Source organism: Hylobates moloch, unplaced genomic scaffold (assembly GCF_009828535.3).
Source record: "Hylobates moloch isolate HMO894 unplaced genomic scaffold, HMol_V3 SCAFFOLD_8, whole genome shotgun sequence".
Lineage (NCBI taxonomy): Eukaryota > Metazoa > Chordata > Mammalia > Primates > Hylobatidae > Hylobates > Hylobates moloch.
Genome location: NW_026652283.1, coordinates 784602 through 802158, shown reverse-complemented (window position 1 = coordinate 802158; position 17557 = coordinate 784602). Strand labels below are relative to the sequence as shown.

General features: G+C 37.7%; 1 protein-coding gene and 1 non-coding gene across 20 annotated transcripts in view; both read right to left on the bottom strand.

Annotated features, from left to right (window-relative positions):
* Positions 1–17557, bottom strand: part of WNK1 (WNK lysine deficient protein kinase 1) — a 158422-nt gene that overhangs the window by 118250 nt on the left and 22615 nt on the right. The gene's annotated exons all lie outside the window — the stretch shown is intronic.
* Positions 14565–14690, bottom strand: LOC116474032 (U4atac minor spliceosomal RNA). The gene has a single exon (XR_004249573.1). It is a non-coding gene; the product is annotated as a U4atac minor spliceosomal RNA (small nuclear RNA).

Below are 17557 nucleotides of genomic sequence, written 5' to 3'. Positions count from 1 at the left end.
TAAAAGAACAATATTCCTTATTAATACAAACACAAAAATCCTTACCAAAATACAAGCAAATCAAATCCAGCAACTAATAAGGATTATTTCCCATGACCCCATGGGATTTATCCCAGCAAGGTTTAACATCCAAAAATTAGTGTAGTACACCCCATAGAGTACAAAGCCTACACAATTATCTCCATAGACACAGAAAAAGCACCAAAGTCCAATACCCTTTCATTTAAAAAAAAAAAACATTCAACCAACAAGGAAAAATGAACATCCTCAGTTGAATAAAGGGCATCTAGGAAAACCCCACAGCTAACATTATGCTTAACCTTATTAGTGCAGATGAGGATGTAGAGAAATTGGAACCCTCATTCACTGCTGAAGAGAATGTAAAATGGTACAGTCACCTTGAAAAACAGGTTGGCAGTTTCTTAAAAAGTTCAACAGAATTACCATATGACCCAGCAATTTCACTCTTTAGTATCTGCCCAAGAGAAATTCAAGTATATGTTAATATAAAACCTTATAAATGAACATTTATAGCAGCATTATTCATAATAACCCAAAACTGGAAACAACACAAATGTCAATCAACTGATGAATAAACACAATGGTATCTCTATACAATCAAATATTACTCAACCATAAAAATGAAGTGCTGATCCATGCTATAACATGGATGAACATTAAAAACATTACACTAAGTGAAAAAAGCCAGTCACGAGAGATCACATATTATATGGTTCCACTTATATAAAATGTCCAGAATAGGCAAATCTAGAGACAAAGTAGGTTAGTGGTTATCCACACAACTGGAAGAGTTGAGGGGAAATGGGGTTTTCTTTTTTTTGGAGGAGGTGACTAAAATGTTCTAAAATTTAGTACTGTGATGGTTGCATAATTCTGAATATACTTTAAAAACCACTGAATTGTATATTTTAACCAAGTGAATTGTATAGTATGTGAATTATCTCAATAAAGCTGTTTATAAAAATGCAAATGGCAAGTTAACAATAAAATAATGCAAACCATCATCATATAGATTTAAGAACTGCCATATTTAGTCAAACCTATAGTGCTTCTAATCCAGTGTTCTGTCTCAGGGCCAGACAATATATATATAATGAGAAGAAATGGCCCACTTCATTTAGGAAGAATAGGGAAGATAGTTCTAAAACCATACTGTCACCCAATATGAATGAATCTCTATTATCCTGATCCTTTTGAAAACTGTTAACCACCTCTCTTTTCATTTGGAATAATTATTTCCAATGTTTTACTACCAACTGAAAAAAGAAATACTATCATTATTTTTTACCTAAATTTACTATTTAGCTCTTGTAGGCAGTCTCCTTGTTTTAATTTACATTAATTAGGAGAACCAACACATTTTCTCCTTTTTAACTTTATAGGCTTTTCTAGTCACCCAACTTCAGTAAACTCTACTTTATAAAGTTCTTCCATAAAACAGCTAAGAATTTGGTATCTCAATAATTCTAAAAACTACAGAGAAAACGTCTGACTCATTCATTCATCATAAAAAGCCTATTATTTGGTAACAGTCATTTTTACTAGGCCACATGAAGATGTTATTCTCTAAAATTAAATGGCTGGCTGATTGTGCTCTATTGCTATGTTTATTTCTCAGGTACAGGAGGATCATATGGAAGTATGTTAGCCTTGTTTATTAATAATAGCAGCTACCGTGACTTCGTTACCCAGACTTAGTTACCAGGCTAAGGTGTCCATATGTAGTCTCATTTAAACCTTGTAATAACACTAAAAGATAGATGTCATTACCCTCATTTTACAAATGAAGAAAACAGAGGCTTAAAGGTATTTATATCCAAGTTGTGTCTCTTGTCCTGAGTTCACTAGACCTGATAAGAACTCTATGAATTAAAGAAAAAAAAAAGTCATAGAATAATATGTTTACATACATTTTTTTTTAATGTTGAGTACATATTTGTGTAAAAGCATGAAGAACTGGAAATACATACAAATATATGGTTGCCTGTGGGCAAAGGAGTAAAGGAGGTTAGGGTCAAGAAGGAACTTTCAGGTTCTGCTGTAAATTTTTTATATGGCTTTAATCTTAAACAAAACAATGTAAATGTATTCCTCGTTGTAAGCTTTTTTGTTACAAGAATAACAGTATCGGCTGGGCATGGCGACTCACGCCTTTGTAATCCCAGCACTTTGGGAGGCCGAGGTGGGCGGATCACGAGGTCAGGAGTTCTAGACCAGGCTGGCCAACATGGTGAAACCCCGTATCTACTAAAAGTACAAAAAAATTAGCCAGGCATGGTGGCTGGTGCCTGTAGTCCCAGCTACTCAGGAGACTGAGGCAGGGAGAATCACTTGAAGCCGGGAAGTGGAGGTTGCAGTGAGCCGAGATTGCGCCACTGCACTCCAGCCTGGGTGACACAGTGAGACTCTGCCTCAAAAAATAAAAAAAATTAAAAAAAAGAATAACAGTATCATAAAAATTGAAACATTTATTAATCAGAACTAATATATATACTACTGTAGTTCTGTGCCAAGCTCTCTCTCACCTTTAGACCTTTGCTCTTCCTAAGCTCACAATATACACTGTTTCCCTCTCCCATTTCATGTGGCTTCTTCCTTCAAAAAACTTCGCCTTGACAAGCTCTCTCACTTTTCCCGGGCTAGCGTAGGGGAGTAGGAATGTTTAGCTATAACCAAGATAATTAAAAAGTGCCTGTCTTTAGGTCTACATGGGGAATAAAGGCAGGAAGGCCAACCAACAGTTTGGTGTACTGGGAAATCCTGCAATTCCCCTCATCTGTTGTGCGCCCTCTGATAGGACCTGGGTAGAATGAAACTGCTATTCCCTATTGGAGCCTGGGAAGTGGAGGCAGTGACATTATGATGTGTTCTAAACCTGGCTTAATACATGACTCTTGGACCACCATATGCATAAAAATAAAAAGGCTAAAAAGAAACATCATCCCCCAATTTAAGATGAGATAAAAAAAATTATCAAGAAAGGGCATCATTTATATTAATGTCATATATTTTAAGCACAATGTACCGTGCTAAGTAAGCTGTAAATGACAATTTTATCTGCCCTCTTCAATATCTTTCACAAAGTGAAACCATTAATAAATACCTGATGAACTAAAACGGATTTCCATCTTAGGGTGGCAGGCTAGATATAAAATGTAATAGGAAATGTAGTTTTTTTAAAAAAAGAAGCTCTCTCAAAGAACCTCTTGCGTCAAGTATAAGCTGAAACCCAGAAGAGGATGTTATTATAGAAAAGCAAAGATCTACGTTTTAGATAAATTAAGAACCATACTGTACAAAAACTAATTTTCACATACATGATATAATTTATAACAGCACTTTATGATCATTATTTATAACAGCACTCTGTTATCACTGAAATGTTGTGCATATACATGAAAATTTCCAGATAGGCCTCTCTATTCATGTAGTAATTATCTTTTTCTTAGTTATAAGAAAGTCCTTTATTATGTGTTCATAATTTTGTGTGTGTGTGTGTGTGTGTGTGTGTGTGTGTGTGTGGTGAGAGAGAGAGAAACAGTAAAATTCTGTTACTGACATTTCTAGATTTCTATTCTAAGTATGTTACTTAATTATTATATATTGTGGTACTATGACATCCACAATATTTACTACGATCTGCCAATCCTTAAAAAAAGGTTTTATACCTCCTTTTTCAAATATCAAGCTGTCTTGGGTCTAGAAGATTTTTTCTATTCTAGAGAATTGTCTCTAGAATCCAAACATAGCACATTTCCCTTATTCTTTCACTACAGCTATAATTCATTTCCATAGAAGACCTGGTTAAACCTAGCTTTTCTAGTCAAATGATCAAGCAAATCCTCTTTGGACTTCTACATCTTCATTTCTAAAATTAAGAGGAAGAGATCAGGTAGAAAGAACCAGAAGATGTACTTAAGTTCCCTTCCAAAAGAAAAGGAAAAGAAGGAAGGAAACAAGAAAGGCAAGACAGAGTAAACACTAAACAAAATAACAGGCTATAAACTCATAGTAACACTAAGATAAGAGACATCAAAAGATTGTCTTTTTAAAACTGTGATTAGGGCCGGGCGCGGTGGCTCACGCTTGTAATCCCAGCACTTTGGGAGGCCGAGGCGGGCGGATCACGAGGTCAGGAGATCGAGACCACGGTGAAACCCCGTCTCTACTAAAAATACAAAAAAAAATTAGCCGGGCGTGGTGGCGGGCGCCTGTAGTCCCAGCTACTCGGAGAGGCTGAGGCAGGAGAATGGCGTGAACCTGGGAGGCGGAGCTTGCAGTGAGCCGAGATTGCGCCACTGCACTCCAGCCTGGGCGACAGAGTGAGACTCCGTTTCAAAAAAAAAAAAAAAAAACTGTGATTAGCAGTTTCTTGTAAGCCCTTAATCTCACAGAGCATGTTACATTCAACTGAAAAAAAGTCCACAATGCAGCTTTTACACACACATACACAGGTCAAGACAGATTCCTTGGGAAATGTTAAGTATGTTTACTATCCTTAAAAATGAAAACAAGCAACAGTACCCATAGACAACCAAGGGCTCAGAAGGATAAGGAAAAGTCTTTCTCCCTAATAATCTCCATTTGTCCACAAAACTTAGTTTACAAACCACTTTCTCCGGATGGGGCACGGTGACTCGTGCCTGTAATCCCACCATTTTGGGAGGCCGAGATGACAGGATGGCTTGAGGCTAGGAGTTTAAGATCAGCTTGGTCAACATAGCAAGACGCCATCTCTAAGTAAAAAAACAAAATTTAATAAAAAATAAAAATATGAAAAGATAAAAAGAAATCACTTTCTCCAAAAAGTCGTTTCCTTCTATTCTACTATAGCCCCAACCCTCAAGACTGTGTTAAGTATCTTACTTCCCCATCTCGCAAGAGTGAGTTAAGTAGCAGGCACTGTTGGCAGTCTACTACTGGGTCATTCCCAAACCCCCTCCTCCTTGCTAACCATAATCCTTCATTTGGTTTAAGTATCTATCTTGTACTAGAGGAAAAGCAAGCCCCATCTCCTGTCAAGACAGTCATAACTGGCTTAACCCAATCATGGAAGTTCCATTTTCAGTATTTGATCTAGACAAAGCCATGTGACCCACAACTCTGACCAGTAAGATATGAGGCATTGTAAAAGAAATTGCTGTTTCTGCTGTTGAATGCTGTCCAGGATGCATGTGATGGCTGAAAATAGGGCCATAAGGGGCATTAGCCTCAAATACATGCTAAGAATGGCAGAGAGACATTTGATGACATAACTGAATCAATCTGACACTGCCTTACCGTCTATGAAAAATTATAAAAACATCCTGAAAACTCTGTGCTTTCAGAATATGCTTTATCAAGGCAGAAATATCACAGAAAATATTTCTATTACAGGATTTTTCTCACTCCATTTTAACAAAGATTATTGGCAACTCAAAGACAGAGAATAGCCTCTGGATCCTTGCAGCATCTAAAATCAGAGTATACACCCTCAATACATGTTCCCTGAATAACTGTGCTAGTGTTTGTGTGTACGGTGGGAAGAGGAGTTGAGGCTAAAAAATGCTGGTTGACTGAAAAAGACTTAACTAAGTTAAGCCCGGAGTTCAAGACCAGCCTGGGCAACTCACAGTGAGATCCTATCTCTAGAAACGTTATTTTTGTTTTATTGCGTTTTTTATTTTTGAGACGGAGTCTTGCTGTGTCACCCAGGCTAGAGTGCAACGGCACGATCTTGATTCACCACAACCTCTGCCTCCCAGGTTAAAGCAATTCTCCTGCCTCAGTCTCCTGAGTAGCTGGGATGACAGGCACACACCACCATGCCCAGCTAATTTTTGTATTTTTAGTGGAGATGGGCTTTCACCATGTTGGCCAGGCTGATCTCAAACTCCTGACCTCGTGATCCGCCCACCTCGGCCTCCCAAAGTGCTGAGATTACAGGTGTGAGCCACTGCATCCAGCCTAGAAGTTTTTTTTAAAAACTTAGCCTGGCATTTGGTGGCATACACCTGTAGTCCTAGCTACTCAGTGGGAGGACTGCTTGAGCCCAGGAGTTCAAGGCTGCAGTGAGTATTGAATCACTGCATTCCAGTCTGAGTGACAGAGTGAGACTCTGTCTCAAAAAAAAGAAGTATAACCACACAATTTCTACTAGGACACTGAACAGAGAACAAAGGACTAATAATACAGGTATACAGGTAGAACTGGGGACAAAATCTAAATTTTATGACTAGCAGCATGTACCATTTATTAGTATAGTACCATACTATGCTAAGTAAAAGTTATTCTTTCATTTTAACAGCAAAGAATTCTATGTCTTTTACTTTATTCTTATCTACCTATACATAGTACACTGTTAAGCTTCTCAATGAAGAACTAGAATGGAAAATCATTGGGGTTTTGTACTTCAGACTATATATAACTTTTACCAAATTTATGATTCTTTATCATAAATCAGGAGCCCTGTTTGGTGCCATCAACAAAAAACTACTTTCTCTCAAAATTATGGGCTAAGAATCTCACCTCCCCGCTTCCCAATCTGTATCTGTTCTAGTTTCTACCCTTTCCTCTACTCCTGATTTCACCAACAAAGATGAAATGTAGCCTCAGTATGTTCTTTCATTATTATGCCTTAATTGAAGGAAGCATGTGGCCTTCATATTTGAGAACCAACTAATAAACTTTCCCACAAAAACTGTTATAAGCAAAGGTTAAAGTCTAAACTATTAATATTACTGGCACCAAACAGATGTTTGCTCACTTTCTGCCCCCCGCCCCACCCCGAGATAGAGTCTTGCTCTGTCACCCGGACTGGAGTGTAGTGGCACGATCTTGACTCACTGCAACCTCCGCCTCCTGGGTTTAAGCAATTCTCCTCCCTCAGCCTCCTAGGTAGCTGGGATTACAGGCACCTGCCACCACGCCCGGCTAATTTTTATATTCTTAGTAGAGACGGGGTTTCACCATTTTGGCCAGGCTGGTCTCAAACACCTGACTTTGTGATCCACCCGCCTCGGCCTCCCAAAGTGCTAGGATTACAGGCGTGAGCCACCTCACCTGGTCCTCTCACTTTCATTTGTAAATGTATTTTTCATATGTAACATATTTCAGATATACTGTCTAGGTATCAGCTTTTGCTGGTTATTCTGGGAACAATCATTTCCGGTACTGGCATTATAGGCCTTTTTCACTTAAGTCAACAAACAACTAACAAACTTTTAGAAATATGATCCATTAGTGCATAAGTTGATCTCATGTTAGCAGAGTATAACTATAAATTATTATTTTACTAAAAATATGGACAACGTTTAATTTCCATATAGTATTACACACAATAGCTTTTTTTTTTAATTTCAAGAAGCTGATGCGAAGGACAATCTATCATGAAACAATATACTCATCTGTGATGGTTAGTTTTATGTTACAATTTTGCTACAGTACTCAATTATTCTATCAAATACTAACTAGGTGTTGCTATAAAGGTATTTTTGTAGATGTGGTTAAACCTACAATCAGCTGACTTTATGTAAAGGAGACTACCCTCAATTATGCGGCTGGGTCTCATCTAATCACTTACAAGGCAGGAAACTGGGATTTCCTGAGAAATCCTGGCTAAAGATTGCAGCATCAGCTCCTGTCCTAGAGTTCCCAACCCAATGGCCAGCTCAACCAGAAGACACATTTCAGACTTGCCAGCCCCAACAACCAAGTAAGCTAATTCCTTGAAATTACATATAATATCTGTCATATACAAAATCTCCTAATGGTTTTGTTGCCTTGGAGAAACCTGATACCATTTTTCACACTAAAATTACACACACACGCACACACACACACACACACACTCTATGTAAAGCATCCACATATCCATGACAACATCCAAGTTTTTAACATTTTTTTGTTGTGCCTGTCCTGAGATGGACAAAGAGTGGAAATGCACAGAGGTCCTCAGCCCAGCAGAAGACAGATGGTCTTTACAATAGAGCAGCCTACATACATTAAAGTGTGTATGAATAATGAAAACCGACTTACACAAAAGATAAAGATTTTTTTTAAACACACAGAAAGCTAATATAGGTGAAGAATCAGGCAAGCATTAAACACAGGAACCCACAAAAACTACGCTAATAATGTAGTTTCAAGCTTTTGTTAATAACTGACACCTAATAATAGCTAACATTTATTGACTTCCAGACCCTGTTCTGGTGCTTTACATATATTAACATATTTAAACTCAACAACACCTCTGTGAAGTAGGTACCTACGTGGGCTTGGTGGCTGACGCCTGAAATCCTAGTACTTTGGGAGGCTGAGGCAGGAGGATCACTTGAGCGCAGAGTTTCAGATCAGCAACAGTAAGACCCCATCTCTACTTTAACCAAAAAAGAAATGGATGCACAAGAGGATTACAATAAAAAAGTGGCAAAGCCAAGCCAAGGTGTAAACACAAGCTGCCTTGTTCTAGAGTCTGTGCTTTGCCATTCCACAATACCACCTATGAAAGTAGAGAAATAATTTTATTTTTATAAAGTAGATTTATAGTCTAATATGTAGGTGTTTTAAAAATTAACAATGAAAATTAATTTCATTTAACTCACTTAAATAATGAAAATTACATAAAAGACTACTAGGTGTAAAACGCAAAGAAAATAACTATCTAAGAAAGGCAAGGCAGAAATAAAACACATAGAAGGCAGGAAGAAGACCAACTCCAAACATACCAATTATTACCATAAATGTGAATACGTTAAAGTTCTCTATTACAAAAAACCTGTGGAACAGGCTTTAAAAAAAAAGTCTAGCTAAACATTGTTTATTTATAACAAACACATCAAAATTAAAATGACATAAAAAAGAAGATAAAGGGCCGGGCACAGTGACTCACATTGGTATTCCCAGAACTTTGGGAGGCCAAAGTGGGTGGATCACCTGAGGTAAGGAGTTCGACACCAGCCTGACCAACATGATGAGACCCCGTCGCTACTAAAATGCAAAAATTAGCCAGGCCTGGTGGCGGAAGCCTATAATCTCAGCTACTCAGGAGACTGAGGCAGGAGAATCGCTTAAACCCAGGAGGCAGAAGTTGCAGTGAGCCGAGATCGTGCCATTGCACTCCAGCCTGGGCAACAAGAGTGAAATTCTGTCTCAAAAAAAAAAAAAAAAAAGGAAGATATAGGAACAAGTAAAACAAAGGTGAAAAAAGAATGACAATATAAAAAGGGAATGTGTTAAGCAAAGAGAATCATTTGAGAAAATGCTGCATATTTTATATTGATAAAAAGTACAATTATTTAAGTATATAACATTCATGCTTAACCCAGCCTAAATATAAAGCTATGAGTATATAACATAAAAACTGTTAGAAATACAAACAGAAATTGACAAATCCACAACTATTTTGTAGGGCTGACACGTTTATCAACTATCAGCTAATCAAGTAGTCTAAGGAAACAAAAATATATGAAACTTAAGCAATACAATTAACAAATACAGAATTTTTTCCCTTAATACTGTTTTCAAATAAACATAGAACTTTAATTTTTAAAACAGCATACATTAGACTATAAATAAAAAGTTTTAATAAAATCTCTAAAGTAGAAATCACATAAAGCATAAGTTATACTTTGGCATATAAAACTAGGGATCTGAGTAGCATAAATGAACAGCTCTGAAGATCCCAACATCTGCATTTCGTAAGATGACAGAACAGTAGAGTCAGATTACACTGAGGCCCACAATCAGCAAACCCCATCCACTGTATTTATCAGTTTTCAGTGGCCAACTCAAATGCGACAACCAAGGCTGATGGGATTACTTGAATAAAGCCTTTAAAGAGCATCCAATCTACACGGGAAGCAAAAAAATAAATAAAATTAAAGAGCAACTAAAATCAGTAACAACAACAACCAAAAAAAGGAACCTGGAAAAGGCAGGGTCATGTGGTGGCTCACGCCTGTAATCCCAGCACTTTGGGAGGCTGAGGCGGGCGGATCACGAGGTCAGGAGATGGAGACCATCCTGGTGAACACTGTGAAACCCCGTCTCTACTAAAAATACAAAAAATTAGCCGGGCGTGGTGGCGGGCGCCTGTAGTCCCACCTACACGGGAGGCTGAGGCAGGAGAATGGCGTGAACTTGGGAGGTGGAGCTTGCAGTGAGCCAAGATAGCGCCACTGCCCTCCAGCCTGGGCGACAGAGCGAGAGTCCATCTCAAAAAAAAAAAAGAAAGAAAGAAAGAAAAAAAAAGAAAAGAAAAAGGGAAAAGCAGAAGCTACAAAAGGAAGTGAAAACTTCGAGAAGGGAGAAAACCCTCTAAAAGGAGAAAATATTGTATACATTAACAAGAAGCTACTAAAAATTTTTAAAAAGCCGGGAGCGGTGGCTCACACCTGTAATCCCAGCACTTTGGGAGGCCGAGGTGGGTGGATCACGAGGTCAGGAGATCGAGACCATCCTGGAGAACATGGTGAAACCCCGTCTCTACTAAAAATACAAAAAATTAGCCGGGCAGCGTGGCGGGCGCCTGTAGTCCCAGCTACTTGGGAGGCTGAGGCAGGAGAATGGCGTGAACCCGGGAGGCGGAGCTTGCAGTGAGCGCAGATTGCGCCGCTGCACTCCAGCCTGGGCGACAGAGCGAGACTCCGTCTCAAGATAAATAAATAAATAAAATAAAATAAAATAAAATAGAAAAAAAATCTCTTGGAAGTTAAAAATATATAATGGCAAAAATGAAACTCAATAGGTTGATCAAGCCATGATTTTCCATTAGGAAATCTCATTGAAAACAAAACCAAAAAATAATGTGAGAAAAAGATATGGACAGGCTGGGCGTGGTGGCTCACGCCTGTAATCCCAGCACTTTGGGAGGCCGAGGTGGGTGGACCACGAGGTCAGGAGTTCGAGACCAGCCTGGTCAACATGGTGAAACCCCCATCTCTACTAAAAATACAAAAATTAGCTGGGTGTGGTGGTGGGCGCCTGTAATCCCAGCTACTCGGGAGGCTGAGGCAGAACTGCTTGAACCTGGGAGGCGGAGGTTGCAGTGAGCCAAGATCACACCATTGCACTCCAGCTCTGAGTGACAGAGCAAGACTCCATTTCGGGGGGGTGTGGGGGGAGAAAAACGATATGGATATTAGACCATTGGTCTGGGAGAACCAACATATATGTAACAGGAGTTCTAGAAGGGGCAACGTAAAAAACAGAGGGCAAGAAATGAAATGAGTAGAAGGTAAATTTTCAGAACTGATGGCCAGTGAGTTTCCAGACAAAAAGACACAATGGAAAAAAGAGACCCACACCAAGGCACATTGCTGAAATTTCAAAACGCTGAGGACAAGACAAAAAACCTGAAAACTTCCAGAGGAAAAAAAAAATAGGTTACAGGGAACAGAGAATCCTACTAGCCTCAGACTTTAACAGCAATACCGGAAGCTAGAAGAAAATAGAATAAATGTCTTTAAAATTCTGAAATAAATTATTTCCAATCTAGGATTTGTTATCCAAACTACCTATTAAAGAGGAAAGGGAAAGGAAGATGAAGGAAAATATTTTCAGACATGTAAGTTCTCAAAAATACAGTTATCTCCCAAATGACCTTTCTCAAACAGTTATGAAGTTATTCTTTCACAAATGAGGAGACCAAGAAAGGTAAAGAAATGGGATTCTGGAAGCAGGATCAAAAACCAGCTAGATATAAGAAGAATCTCCAAAATGAGAATGAATGAAGATCCCCAACCTAAGCATCAACCTAGAATGCAACCAGTACAAATGGTGAAGTTTAGAAGTTTAAGAGAGGTTATCTCCAAAAAAGAAGAATATCTAAAAGTTTTAATGTAGTGACAAGAGATTTACACAACTAGGAGGGAAGACTTCAGGAAAACAGTAATAAATATCTTAACTGTGGTGATGGTTTCATGGATGTGGACAACTTATTAAATTTGTACCTTTTAAATAGGTACATTTTATTATGTCAACTATACTTCAATAATGCTATTTTTAAAAATAAAAAATAAATGTCAACAAAAATATTCATATTAAATGCTAACATATTATAAAATAAGACACAATCACATCAAAGGCAAAAATTTAAAGACTGTAATTCATTATTGATAGTTTTTATCACCAACTTCTTGAGATGGTAGGGAAAGGTTGTTGAACAGTTTAACAAGAGGTACTTGACATTCAGAAATTGAGCTGTCCAGTAATAGTAGCCATTAGCCAATTAAAAAAAAATTCCTTCAAGATTCACACATCTGGGCTGTAAAAATAAAATAAATAAAATACAATTTCTTTAGAGGTGGGAGTCTTGCTCTGATGCCCAGGTTGGAGCACAGGGGCACGATCATGGCTCACCGTGGTCTCAAACTCCTTGGCTCAAGCAATCCTCCCACCTCAGCCTCCCAAAGTGCTGGGATTCAGGCATGTATGTGTCACCACGCCTGGCCCCAAGTATGGTTATTGAGTACTTCACTGAAATGTTGCTGGTGTGAACTGAGATATGTTAAGTGTAAAACACACAGCAGATTTTGAAGATGTAATAGAAAAGAATATATACTATCTTTATAATTTTTATACTGATTACATGCTGAAAGATGTTTAGGCCAGGACAGTGGCTCACGCTTATAATCCCAGCACTTTGGGAGGCTGAGGTGGGAGGATCACTTGAGGCCAGGAGTTTGAGACCAGTGTGGGTAACATAGTGAGACCCCCCCCGCCGTCTCTAAAAAAAAATTTAAACATTAGCAGGGTGTAGTGGCATGTGCTTGTAGTCCCAGCTACTTGGAAAGCTAAGGCCGGAGGATCGCTTAAGCCCAGGATTTGAAGCTGCAGTGAGCCATGATCGTGTACCACTCACTGCACTCCTGCCTGGGTGACAGGGCAAGATCCTGTCTCAGAAAAAAAAAGAAACAATGTTTGGATATACTGGGTTATATGAAACATATTATGAAATTAATTCCACATGTTTTTTTTTAAATGTGGCTACTAGAAAATTTAAACTAGGTTGGGCGCGGTGGCTCATGTCTGTAATCCCAACACTTTGGGAGGCAGAGGTAGGTGGATCACTTCAGGTCAGGAGTTCGAGATCAGCCTGGCCAACAAGGTAAAACCCTGTCTCTATAAAAATACAAAAATTAGCCGGGCGTGGTGGTGCATGCCTGTAATCCTAGCTGCTTGGAAGGCCAAGACAGGAGAATAGCTTCAACCTGGGAGGTGGAGGTTGCAGTGAGCCGACATCGCTCACTACAATTTTATTTCTATCACTTTCTCCTTGGATTTCAATTAGATTTCAAAATTCCCATTAATTCATAGACTTAGGAACCGCAGAGTAATATATCCAATGTTACTCAACTAAGCCTTCTAAGATTAGATCTCTGATTTTGGAAACATTATTCTATCAAATAGTTCCCTTGGTTTTCTCATCTATAAAATAGGAATGACAACATACTATGTAGTTATTGAGAGAACTAAATAAGATGTACTACAGGACAGCTTAGTGGCACTGTTAGGGACTTGCTAGATCAGTCACCCAGCAATGTAAATACTTCTATACTATTTTCTCTCAAAATGCAACATTCACATTCAGGCCTAATAAAATGATAACTAGGTCATAAACTTTCAGGGTCGCTTCAGACCAAAAATCTCAGAAGTTACTTTCCAAAGTTAGTCTATGACAACGACTTAAAATTATATGAAACTTCAAACTCAAATGTTAGTCTACCACAGTTTTTGTTATTTGTTACTTAAAATAATCCAGCCAAGTATACAAAATTGTCATTTTCAGATGAAGAAAAAGGCTTAGAGTGAGGAGGATATCCAGATTCACACAAATATTAATATTGCTAGAAAACTTCATTTTAATCTTTGGATTTTAAAAATAAGCCACAAATCCCATAAGAACTCAACCACTGGGAGGGGGAACAAAGAAATCTGACAGAACTAGAGAAGACTGGGAATTTTAATTTAAGTTCTCAAAAAAAAAAAGTTATCTCAATCATTAGAACACAAAGTATAAAGCCCATTTGTTTAAAATAAGAGCACATTTATACTTTAAAATTAAATCTGTAGTCTCCACAAAATATCTTTCAAAAACTCAAATCCAAAAAGGTTCTGAAGATTTTTAGTGCCATTGGTTTGTGTTATAGCTAATGCCAGTATTGTGCCTATTAATAAGAGACTAAATAAAAAGCAAAAATAAAACAGATCATTTAATTAACAGATCATTTAATTATAATTTAATTTATCTAATGAAGACCAGCAATTATAAAACTTCACACGCACCTAACTTCAGTTGTTATAGAAAATCATACTCATTTGTACCTTTCTAAGAAGGAACACTGTGTTCAGAGCTTATGTTATGATTAATGAACAATGACAGGAGCTAAAATTCATATAGCCACTATATTTTCATTTTGTGGCAAATAGCTGTCAACAACTTACTGTATGATTTAATTAAGTGGTTAAAATGATCTAGCTTCAAGTTTATGCTCTAAGTAAAATGTTTTTCAAAGAGTGGGCAGTAAACAGTTTTTTCCCCCTGTGGAAAAGCAGTTTTTCATTCTTCCAAAAATTGTACCAAGGTAAAGCAAAGCTCTAGATGATGCAGGCATGTTATGTAGGCGTTAGCAGTACTGCCCTCACTATGTGCTCATTGGACAGTAGTGCAACCCCAAGAAAAAGATGGTTAGCAGTTTTTGTTGTTGTTGCTAATGAAATAAAACAAAAAACAGCTCATTGCTAGTAAGGAAACTATTTTGTGAAACTTTCTTCTTTTTATGTGTGCATATACTAAGTCACAATGTAAATGTATTTCTTAGAATGAGTCTCAGAAAGGTTTGAAAGCCACTGCAAAGTAGTCTGTCTATAGCAAACTACTATACATTCAATAACTGGAGAGACGTTGAAGGAATCAGACTGTACCAAGGTAAAAATCCTTTTTGACTGTGAGAGGATAAGAAGCATATTTAAGGCATGTGCCTAAAGCTGACAGGATTATCCAACTCTACCACTCAGTTTACTAATTAGACAACAAACTCACCCAAGGTCATTCTTCTATAGTTTGCATTAGAACTAAGTCTCCCACTCTAAAGCTCAAAATAAGCTCCACAAAGACACTTTAGCACGTAAGTATTAATTCAGAATTTCCTATTTGGTTTTCAATAACCAAAAGAAACTGCAGCTTAACACATGGAACTGTTTCCTCAAATACTATTCTACCAGATTAATGACCATGCCAGCTCTCCCATTAAAAGCTTTTTCTAGCTAGTTACTTGGTACTTAGGTTTTTATAGCACTTTTCTTTTCCCATTATGCTCAGTAGTGCATGCAACACACTACACTTAGGAATGCAACACACTTCCTTTGGGAATGCCTAACTGTGGCCATAACTATGACTGAAATTTTTGTGAATTTCTATCGTCTGTCTAAACTTAGAAGCAAAGTACCAAAAAATCAAGTTAAATCAGACCATATTTTTGTGATTAGTGTACCTCACTATTATTAAAACATTATATGTATTTTAACAGTTATCATTCAAAACTTGAAGTATATCCAAAATACTCCATTCCCATCTCCTAACAAATCTTCACTGACAACTGATTAAGAAGAGAAACATGTTAAGGACAGAAGTTAAAACGGAATTAGACAAAGATGGGGCAGATTATCACAGCTTCATACTACAAGCAAAGGTTTATTTCTACATCCTCTTTCCTAAATATCTATAATAAACTCATATTTCTTGCCAAGAACTCCAGAAAAGATGCCTCAAATTATTTAAATAAAGAAAACAACATTACCCATTAAGCAACTCTGTTAACGATTATCCACAAAATTCCAAATTTTAAAAAATTGCTTAACATTGGGAATGGCAGAGGTACTGAGACTTATTATGACTAATCAAGCCAGTGAAGTACACAAAAAATGCAGGCAAGAGAAAAAGGAAGCTGAGTCAAGTTCAGTGTTCTTCGCATCCACAGAGAAAATGCTTTATTCTTTATTTCTCAAACTTGCAGTATAAAGATAAAAAAAATCCACTATTTTAATTTCACAGTCCAGTCAATTCACATGGCTGTATGTGAATTTTTCTTTCAGAAAATTAAGGGAAAGGAGCCAGGCGCGGTGGCTCATGCCTGTAATCCCAGCACTTTGGGAGGCTGAGGCAGGTGGATCACTTGAGGTCAAGAATTCGAGACCAGCCTGGCCAACAAGGCGAAACCCCGTCTCTACTAAAAATACAAAGATTAGCCAGGTGTGACGCGCACCTGTAATCCCAGCTACTCAGGAGGCTGAGACAGGAGAATCACCTGAACTCAGGAGGCGGAGGTTGCAGTGAGCCCAGATGGTGCCACTTCACTCCAGCCCGGGCTACAAAGTGAAACTATGTCTCAAAAAAAAAAGAAAGAAAGAAAAGAAAGGCAAATAAAATTAAGGGAAAGGGAATTTATAGTGTGTCTGTGCATTTTAATATTATAGTCACAGCAACATAACCTAAATTACTTTCCCAACAGGGAATTCGAAATCTGAAAGCAAATACCACTCACATGTCAAATAAAATAACTGCCAAAAATTTACTCACTCATTTTTCTAAAATGTTATAAAAATGAGTACATTATTCAACTCTTTTGGAGAAAAGTAGACAATATGATTTAGAAAAAACATATAATTAGTGGCAATTTTAACAGAAGAGAATGCTCTCCCACTGAACTTCGTAGAAACAAAAGAAAATCCAGACTTCATCTGTTTTACTTTTACATTTTAGAGCAGTAAAATTCTTAATTTCTTATTTCCCAAACAATACTCCCCATTATTGTTTGCTCCCCCTGTAATGTTTATTCCTCCCTGAGTTCTGAGATTCCCAGGTATGGAATTTGAATTTCCTGGTAGTACCAGCTTTTACTCATATTTTTAGAACCTTACTGTGACCCTGTGGTGGTGTTCACCAGAAAGAGCATGAGAGAGAAGTCATACCTGTATTAATAACTATTACCAGTATTAGTAAGAATTTAAAATGTGTTCTAGAGTTTACACATACTGTCCTTATAATTTATATTTTAATAAGTCATTCAGAATCTTAAACTAATTAATAACAATGAGTGTTAGCATGATAGATATTTCCTTCCAATTTCTACGAATTACTTTTTTTTTTTTTTTTTTAAAAAGACCATTGGCCGGGCACGGTGGCTCACACCTGTAATCTCAGCACTTTGGGAGGCTGAGGCAGGTGGATCAATTGAGGTCAGGAGTTTGAGGCCAGCCTGGCCAACATGGTGAAACCCTGTCTCTATTGAAAATATAAAAATTAAGCCAAGCGTGGTGGCATGCCTGTAATCCCAGCTACTCAGGAGGCTGAGGCAGGAGAACTGCTTGAACCCGGGAGGTGGAGGTTGCAGTGAGCCAAGATCGCGCCACTGCACTCTAGCCTGGGTGACAGGGCGAGACTCCGTCTCAGAAAAAAAAAAAGAAAAAGAAGACGAAAAAAATTAATAAAAAAATTAAAAAGAAAATTTTACATAAATTTCAAGATTTTCAATGCCTTTTAAAACTAAAACATCAA